Source organism: Coenobita brevimanus, chromosome 1, assembly GCF_032717465.1.
Source record: "Coenobita brevimanus isolate Jiangsu-jjx chromosome 1, ASM3271746v2, whole genome shotgun sequence".
Taxonomy (NCBI): Eukaryota; Metazoa; Arthropoda; class Malacostraca; order Decapoda; family Coenobitidae; genus Coenobita; species Coenobita brevimanus.
In genome coordinates this window covers 3,589,253-3,599,854 of record NC_136954.1, presented here as the reverse complement: position 1 = coordinate 3,599,854, position 10,602 = coordinate 3,589,253, and positions in this window count along the sequence as shown.

The window sequence follows — 10,602 nt, the reverse complement described above, 5'->3', positions numbered from 1 at the left end:
CAGTGGTCGTTCCCTCCCTGGTGCGTACAGTGGCCATCGCCACGGTTCCACCTCTCCTACTTTTGCCTGTCAGCGTGCATACAGTGGCCGTCACGCCGAGGCAGGCTCCAGATGTGACTGCAGCAGAAGGGCGTACAGTGGGCGTCCTTTCCCTGGTATGTACAGTGGCCGTTACCGTGGTGCTGCCTGGGACTGTATCTCGAGCAGTCCCACCCCAATCCTGGCGAAGGCTGGTCTGGCCGAGATGTAGTTGGCATCATTGCGACGTGGTGGTTGGGGGAGTTGAGGGGAAGGGGGACATAAGGCCGGGGCGCACCTAAGCCCGTCTGGCTCTGAGCCTACATTCTGTTCACCTGGCCCACTGTGGTGTCTTCCTGGGGTGGGGGTGGGGCTGCAGCTCCATAGTGGGGTGGGGGGTTATGGTGGTGGGAGCCTGCATTTCACTTTCCATAGCACTTCTTCATGACTAGCATTCAAGATGGAGAGATGGCAATTTTAGGCCAAGTTAGAGTGAAAGGAGTATCCAAACTAAACAGAGAGAGAGAGAGAGAGAGAAAGATCTGCAAGAGGTAACTAAAGAAATGAGACTAACATTACTACTACTACTACTAGTGCTACTGATGTCACTACTATTATACTACTATAAGTACTGGTGCTGCTACTACTACTACCATCACCACTGAAATACCAGCCGTTGGAACTGGGAACACAACACCCCCAGGAGGCGACTATGGAGGGGTTTCTAGGGCGTGTGCTCTGCCCGTGCAATATGGGCATATGTCCCATACAGCCATGCGCCCCTATTCCACGAAGCCGACCTGGCATGAACACTGCAGTCCAGGTACATTACCCTCTGGCCGAGCCAGCCCTCGTCAGGATCGGGGTGGAGCTGAGAAATCAGTTCCTGGCAGCACCCCAGTGACAGCCTGTAGCTGTACACTAAAAGAGACGGCCTGTAGCTGCTCTGATGCAGCGACAGCCTGTAGCTGTACACTAAAAGAGACGGCCTGTAGCTGCTCTGATGCAGCAATGGCCTGTAGCTGTACACTAAAAGAGACGGCCTGTAGCCACTCCAGTGCTGCCCACCCCCCCCTACAGAACCAGTGACGGCCTGTAGCCACACTTTAGGAGAGAACGGTATGCCCCCTCTCCTTCTGTAGTTGCCTCGAGGGGCATGACACTGGTGATGGCCTGTAGCCGCACTTTGCCCACGGTCCCGTCAGAAGTCGGGCCCTGGTGACAGCCTGTAGCCGCACCGACAGGGAAGGGACAGCCTGTAGCTGCCCTCCCCCTGTTACCCACAGGACCTTGGCGACAGCCTGTAGCCGCGCCAGGGAGAGATGCCTCTTAAAAAGTCTCTTGCCCCCTGTAACTTCGCCACCCGAGGGTGACCCTTGCTCAGCCAGCCTCTCCTGTGGCAGAGTGGGTCGTGCCTCCATCTCCCCCAACAGAGGCCGCCCCCAGAAGGAGAACCTCTGCCTAGAGGACATGTGGAGAGGCCCTGTGTTATCCCCGGGAGTGTGTGCCATCCAGCCGGTGCCTGAGAGAGACAAGAGCCTGATGGATTCCTGCCGGAGGTGACGCCACAGTATTACCCTAACGGCGACCCAACAGGAGAGAAGCCGCAGACGAAGGATCCTCGGTGGCGCCCCCAGAACCCCTGGGTGCGACCTCTCCAGTCCCAGGCGACAGCAACTTCCTTCCGAAGGCAGGTACTGACAAGAGCGCCTACTCGAGTTGTTTGGCCCAAGTCCAAAGGGCCAGACTCCCCTACCAAGCCCGACCATTAAGGGGCCCTTCACCATGCCCGACTGTAGTCCACGATGGGCGATGACATCCCTGCAGATAGTTCCGTGGCCCTTGAAAGAAGGGGCACCTGACGGGACTCCGCCGACATATGGCCAATGCCTGCGAGTCCCCAGGCCCCCTCTGCCTGGCCAGAGCCCTCGACCCTACCCCACCAAACAGTGACTGCTCCCCCAGTGTGTGCAATTCTAGTGCCCGTGTCTTATAGAGTGAGGAAACACAGTGCCCTACAGACAGTGAGTGTTGAAGGTAATGTTCTTGTAATTACACCTTGAACAGTGCATACCTTTCAATCTACAGTGCTACAATAGTGCTCTATCATTACCTAGTGTATAACGGGACGCATATACCCAGATTGAGAAATACGCAGCCCTAGACCCAAATCATGTACAAACTCCACTCACTCATTACAGTGTCCAACCTGTATCGTTGTGACGGGAAGTATCCTGCGAGATACCTATCCTATATCAGTCAATGCCAGTCCTTAACCTATCTAACACCCCCTGACATTGTATAGTGTATTGTGTACCTTTGCTTGTGTTGTGTTACCTATCCTATATCAGTCAGTGCCAGCTCTATAGCCTTGCTTAAGCAACCTCCCTAACGCCTTTTCCTATGCAATTTGTTTTGATTACACCTTACTGTCCATCCAAGTAATGTTTTTTTTTTTAAATTTAAACTAGGATTGATTTGGTAATATTTAATTCCGTATCATTGGTCTATATGGCTGGCTAAGCAAACTCCCTAACACCTTTTCCTAAGCAATTTATCTTCTTCATTACACCTTACTGTCCTCTTCTGTGTTACATAAATCCTTCCAATAACACCATATTCTGCATAAAGCTCCCTAACACCTTTTCCTAAGTGATTTATTTTGTTTATTACACCTTACTGTCCTCTTCTGTGTTACATAAATCCTTCCAATAACACCATACTCTGCATAAAGCTCCCTAACACCTTTTCCTAATTGATTTGTTTTGTTTATTACACCTTACTGTCCTCTTCTGTGTTACATGAATCCTTCCACTATCACCATACTCTGCATGAAACTCCCTAACACCTTTTCATAAGTGATTTGTTTATTACACCTTACTGTCCTCTTCTGTATTACATAAATCCAATATCACTATACTCTGCATAAAGCTCCCTAACACCTTTTCCTAAGTGATTTTTTTTTGTTTATTACACCTTACTGTCCTCTTCTGTGTTACATAAATCCTTCCAATATCACCATACTCTGCATAAAGCTCCCTAACACCTTTTCCTAAGTGATTTGTTTTGTTTATTATATAGGAGAAGGGATCTTTGTTTTTGTTGATTTGGAAAAGGCCTTTGACAGAGTCCCTAGAGAGGTGGTGAAGTGGGCAATGAGAAAGCTTGGCTTGGAGGAGTGGCTGGTTAGGGTGGTTATGGCCATGTATGTGGGTGCTCACACCCAGGTGAGAGTGAATGGAGATTTGAGTGATGAGTTTTCCATGAATGTTGGTGTGCATCAGGGGTCAGTCTTGAGTCCCATGTTGTTTATCATGGTACTTGAAGCCCTTTCACGTGACTTTAGAAACGGACTCCCGTGGGAGTTGTTGTATGCTGATGATTTGGTGTTGATTGCAGAGAATGAAAGGGAGGCGGAGGAAAGGTTTAGGAAGTGGAGAGATGGTATGGGGCAAAAGGGTTTAAGGGTAAATGCAGATAAAACAAAAGTGATGATATCTAGGGTTGGTGGCGGTACTGTCAAAGACGAGGGAGAGTGGCCATGTGCAGTTTGCCACAAGGGCGTGGGAAGTAATTCCATCTTGTGCGGTGTGTGTGATAAATGGGTGCATAAGAGATGTAGTGGTATCAGAGGTAGACTGCGAGATAATGCTGATTTTATGTGTACGGCGTGCCGGGTGAGCAGGTGGAGATCGTCAGACGTGAAAGAATTGAACTTGCTGGTGAATCTCTTGAGTGTGTGGAAGAGTTTTGTTATTTAGGAGACATGTTGTGTGCTGGAGGTGGGGCTGGAGCTAGCTCTGTGGCTAGGGTGAGAAGTGGTTGGAAGAAGTTCAGGGAGCTCTTGCCTCTCCTGACATTGAGGGGGCTCTCCCTACGTGCTAAGGGGTCTTTGTATGCAGCGTGTGTTAGGAGTGTAATGCTGTATGGCAGTGAGACCTGGGCAGTGAAGGAGGAAGACATTCGCCGGCTCAGATGTACAGAAATGACAATGATTAGGTGGATGTGCAGTGCGTCCCTGCGTCCAAGGCCTGGAGGGGCTGGGTTTACAATGGAAGAGTTGAGAGGTAGGATGGGACTGGAGTGTATTGGTGTTGTGATGAGGAGAGGTAGATTGAGGTGGTTTGGACATGTGGAGAGGATGGGGGATGATAGTTGGGTGAGGAAGGTGAGAAGTGTTAATATTGGGGGTGGGGTTATGAGGGGTAGACCGAGAAAGACATGGGACGAGGTCATTAAGTGTGACCTTAGGGTTAAGGGACTGAACAGGGAGGCTGCAATGGATCGTGCAGCATGGAGAGCCGCCATTAGGTGACCAAGGCCGACACATGCAAGCATGTTGGAGCCTTTAAAAACGAACGTTAAACGAACGTTACTGTCCTCTTCTGTGTTACCTAAATCCTTCCAATATCACCATACTCTGCATAAAGCTCCCTAACACCTTTTCCTAAGTGATTTATTTTGTTTATTACACCTTAATGTCCTCTTCTGTGTTACAGAAATCCTTCCAGTATCACCATGTTCAGCATAAAGCTCCCTAACACCTTTTCCTAAGTGATTTATCTTGCTTATTACACCTTACTGTCCTCTTCTGTGTTACATAAATCCTTCCAATATCACCATACTCTGCATAAAAGCTCCTTAACACCTTTTCCTAAGCAATTTATTTTGTTTATTACACCTTACTGTCCTCTTCTGTGTTACATTAATCCTTCCACTATCACCATACTCTGCATAAATAACATACACACCAATATTAACCAGCCATATCCAAAAATAAATCACTAAGGAAGAGGTGTTAGGGAGCGAGAATACAAGTCTTAACTTATGGGTAAAACTTTGAGCCAAATAAATAAATATATACATAATACTATATTATGAGAAAAAGAGAGAGAGAGAGAGAGAGAATGGTTTTGTCTCTCATCCTATAATCAACTTTTTCTTTTTTCAGTACAAGGAAGAAGGAACCAAAGGCTGAGTCCCTGGAAGGAAAAAAACAACAAAAACAACAACAAAGCAAAATTCAAGAGCAGAGCAGTTAAGGAACCTCCCTAACACCTTTTCATAAGTGATTTTTTTTGCTTACTATACCTTAATGTTTGAATGTATGGATGTATGGCAGCGTTAGTATACATACAGAGGTGGGACTATGTTCAGTACATGCTCAGTATCCAGCCTTGTCTTTACTAGTAATGATAATAATAAAAATGATGATGATGATGATGATGATGATAATAATAATAATAATAATCTCGGACCATCACTTAGTGATGGCCAAGGTAAAGCTGCAAAGAAAATGGTTGAGGAGACGAAGGGAAAGACAGGAGGAAACAGCTCCTGTGAGAAGAGTGGAGAAATTGCAAGATAGTGAGAAAATGGCAGAATATAAGAGCACAGTGGAAGAAAGATTGGGAAGGTATGAGCGAGAGCAGATGGAAGGGGTGGAAGACGTATGTAAGATAATCACGGAAGAGATAGGCGCAGCGTGTGAGGCGGTTTGTGGAGTGAGGAGGAGATGCAAGGGTGTGCAAGGGACAGCATGGTGGAATGATGAGGTGAAACTAGCTGTGGAACAAAAGAAGAAGGCATATGGTGAATGGTTGGCGAGTAGAGGTAGGGGAGAAGATGAGAGAGAGAAGAGAGAGGTATATGTGAGCAGGAGAAGGGAGGTGAAGAGACTGGTGAAGGAGAGTAAGGAGAAAGTGGATGAAGAGTTTGGGAGGAATCTGAGTGTGAAATGGAGGGAGAGTAAGAAATTGTTTTGGAAGGAGGTAAAGAGAGTAAGGCAGTGTGAAAGGGGAAATAGTAGGGGAGTGAAAGATAGGAATACTAGATTGTTGGTGGAGAAGAGAGAGAAACTGAGGAGATGGAAGGAGCACTTTGAGGATTTGTTGAATGTAGAGAGTGAGAGCAGTGTGAGTATAAGTGGTTGGGGAATGGCTGGGAGAAGAAGAGATGAGAGGAGGGAGGAAGAGATCAATAGGTCGGAAGTAGTGGAAGCAATGAAGAAGATCAAGATGGGAAAGGCCCCAGGAATTGATGGAGTGTGTGGTGAAATGCTTAGGTATGGGGGTGAGATTGTTGTGGAGTGGATATGGAAGTTGTGTTGCTTGGCTTGGGAAGAGGGAAAGGTTCCAGAGGACTGGAAATCAGGTATAATTGTTCCTTTATACAAAGGAAAAGGGGAGAGAGAAGTGTGTGGTAACCATAGGGGTATTTGCCTTCTTAGTGTGACTGGTAAAATATATGGTAGAATACTCATTGATAGGGTCAGGCATATAACAGAGGAGCTAGTTGGAGAAGAACAAGGGGGATTTAGGAAGGGAAAAGGGTGTGTAGATCAGATATTTGTTCTAAGATGTTTAGTGAAGTATCTAGAGAAGGGAAGGAAAGTGTATGCTGCCTTCATGGACTTGGAGAAAGCTTATGACAGAATAGATAGGCAAGGTATGTGGAAGGTATTAAAAATATATGGAGCGGAGGGGAAATTGTTGAGTGCTGTGAAGAGTATGTACGAAGGAGCTAGGGCTACGGTGCGAGTGGATGGTGGGCTGAGTGAGTTCTTTGATCTCAATGTGGGACTGAAACAGGGTTGTGTGGTGTCTCCATGGCTGTTTAATATATACATGGATGGGGTTGTAAAGGAGGTGCAAAGCATGGCAGTGGATGTGGGGGTGGCTCTAATGAATGAGGGTGAGATTTGGAAGATTCTGGTGTTGCTGTTTGCTGATGATACAGTATTGTTGAGTGAAGATGTATGGGAGTTGCAAGGTTTGGTGAATGAATTTGGGACAGTGTGTAGGAGGAGGAATCTGAAAGTTAATGTAAACAAAAGTAAAGTTATGGTGTTTGAGAGGAATGAATTCACAGAATGTACAGTGAGGTTGGATGGTTAGGATATGGAGAAAGTGAGTGCATTCAAGTACTTGGGTAGTGTGATGAGTAAGGCTGGAACTTTGGGGGATGAAGTGCGTAAAGGAGTAACTAAACAGTGTGTAATATGTAATACTAAAGATGTCACTGCAATATAATTATTTGGTCCCCAAAAATATATATATTTTTGTGCATAAAATCAGTAAGTTTTGATGTCTTTCCATATGCTGTTGTTATTATTTTGCTGCCAGCTTTAGTAGTGGCAACTTCAGTGTTACATTGTACACTAATACTTACATTATACAGTGAAACAGAACAATGATATAACTGACTGACAATACCATCACATACGGCTGTAATCCAAACAGTACTTAGCACAAGAATACAAGACTGAAAGAAATTTGGACCAAGTTAAGGTAAAAAGGGTATAGACAGGCAACTGAACCAAGATTGTAAAAATGTACTCACAAGAGTTTATTTTTACAAAATAACATTCACTTACTATACATATATGGTACATGCCTATACTCTCTTCACATTAACTTGGCCGAATTTTCATGATTTTGTAGCTGAAATTCTTGTTCAGTGCCAGAAACATCATTTTCATAGCACTTCCTCATGACTAGCACAATATTCTAGGTAATGTTACAAGTACTGTACAGTGATAATGGAAAAGATGTTGAATTTATAGGCTAAGTTAGAGTAAAAAACGTATAGTAATATTAGTTGTGCATTGAGACAAACTATTATTCTTACAGTTGAAGCCTTTGTGGATCTGTTTTACATTAACTTATTCAGGCCATCACAAGACACTAATGGCAAACTGACTGGCTTTTGCTGAGTTGTCTCTGGCAGCAAACATTTTATGCCCCATACTGAATGGCCTCGGTAAACATTCAGAGTGAAGTACTTAAAAACTACTTTAATTTTTTGCCAGCACACATCAATGGCTTAGTATTGATTAACTACCAGTAATAGCTTTAGAAAATTGTCCTCCTGATGCAAAGGGTAATAGAAATTCACATAATGGAGCATTTAAAAAAAGATCCACTGATCCAGCTCTACTCATGTCTGTGTCTAAGAAACAGGCTGAGCATTAAGCATAAGTCCGTTTGTATATATGTACTACAACTCTAACCTGGGAATTAAAAAGAAAAAAAAAAAAATGATAGTCCCCCCACCCACACAAAACCGTCAGTGTAAAAATGTCCTGTACATAATCACTTTAGTCCAGTTCAATTAATATACAACCATTTATATGTACAAAACACACCTACGGTATCTGCATGACTATCTTCTACCTATGGTCAATAAATACAACTTCAGCAAGTGATGTGACAGATGTTGGAAGCAGTGAGTTGAGGAGCTTGGACAACAGGGAGAGTGGATTGCTGCAGCCTGGTGGGGAGAGAGACACTGTGTTACTAAAGTAATAAACATAATAACTGCTTAGGAAGTTAACTGATGACAATATGGGCCCTAGTGTTATAGTACAGCAGGAAAAACATCATAAGGATAAAGATCAATACGATGGTAATATTTCTTATTATGTTGATGATCATATCTGATCATCAGCATAATAAGAAATATTGCCATCATATTCATCATCTTTATGATGTTTTTCCTGCTGCTGTAGTCCCAGGCTCCTCTGAAGGTGAACCAGTGAACTACAAGCTCTTATCTTGCAGTCAATCCTCATTCTTTTCGGGGGATAACAAGACTGGCTACATGGTTATATCAGTGCCACTGCATGAAGGCATCCCTCTATACTGGCTACATGGTTATATCAGTGCCACTGCATGAAGGCATCCCTCTATACTGGCTACATGGTTATATCAGTGCCACTGCATGAAGGCATCCCTCTATACTGGCTACATGGTTATATCAGTGCCACTGCATGAAGGCATCCCTCTATACTGGCTACATGGTTATATCAGTGCCACTGCATGAAGGCATCCCTCTATACTGGCTACATGGTTATATCAGTGCCACTGCATGAAGGCATCCCTCTATACTGGCTACATGGTTATATCAGTGCCTCTGCATGAAGGCATCCCTCTATACTGGCTACATGGTTATATCAGTGCCACTGCATGAAGGCATCCCTCTATACTGGCTACATGGTTATATCAGTGCCACTGCATGAAGGCATCCTTCAATAGCATCTTGATATAACAAAATGACAAAATACTATTTATATGCTTTCTCTTCCTGGATCCTACCTAACCTGATGTTTTAATGGAATTAGGGTTATCCATCCATCCATCATCCAACCCTATGCTGCCCCATGAAGAGTGTAGGAGCCCGGGGCTAGGCAAGTTGGTCCTGACATTTAAGATGAGAGTGACCAGCCTCACTCATCCCTGCATGGCATTACATGTGCATTATACCCCAACCACCCCTTGGATATTAACCTACATAGGCCCAATCCGACTGGAGCACCTGAATTATCTACTAAACCACCAGATGCCATAATTTGGTTATATGGTTACCACCCAGCACAGTAAATGGTTTCCTGGTGTACAGGAAACCATTTGGCTTGTCACTCAGTGTAGAGTCACCCACAGGCAGAAGAAAGAGGAAAGAATGAAGGAAGGCAAGACAGAAGAGGAAGGAAGGAGGACAGGAAAGGGCAGACACCCAAAGCAGCACTACACAATGAGTGGATGGTGAGTGCCCCCACCTACCAACAAGTCAGGGTAATAAGGATGCAGGGGGGGGGAGGATAGTAATAATCTTAACCCTATCTTAAAAAAAAAAAAAAAAAAAGTTGGGTGAACAGTAGGATGGAGGGGGGAAGGGGGATGACCAAGGCCCATCATTTATAAACTGCCTAATATTTCTCCTAAGTGATTATTCTGCTTATTACTCCTTACTATCCTCTTGTGTCATTTACATCATTACAATACCTCCATACTCAGCATAAATAACATATAAACTGACAGTAGGCAGCCCTATCCAAAAATAATTAGCTAAGGAAAAGATGCCAGGCAGCTTCCTTGAGTGATGAGAATGTGGACCCAGGAGCTAATACAACACCAACTAATGTTATTTTGTGGCCTATTACACAGACAGCTGGAAGTACTCAGTGCCAATGAGGCTACAGTTACCAGCCTCACCTGCCCACCCCTCAGATGTAACCCTTACAGTGTCCATCCAGCTGGACCACCTTAACCCACTACACTTGAGTGGAGGAAGAGATAGACAAAGGGAGAGAGGATGATTGCTCCACCACCTTCTACAATTATAATTATTATTTTTATGATGTAATACAACCATTACTACCAATATGACAACTTTCACAAACAATGCAAATGATAAAGAAGGAATAAGATAATTTTTAATCAAGTGGACATAAAATGTATTTTACCAAAAACAACTATAACCTTCAATACATTAATTACTTTGGGCATCAAGAAGGGTGAGTATGAAGGCACACTTAGGTGTCAACTGGCAGTCTGTCTCACTCTTAACATGGCTGATCACATGTCCTCGCACCTCTGTTGTGAATGGGATCAGAGCAAAACTGGTTAAAAATAATAATCGATCATCCATCATCCAATCCTATGCCGCCCCACGAGGTGTGTAGAAAAAAAATAAAATAAAATTTTTAAGACCCATTCCTCCAACCCTTCAGTGCCCCATCAGCACGGGTGCCTGGGTCTACACAGCTTAGTCCAGGCTGGATTATGAGGCAAGTGACCAGTTCCT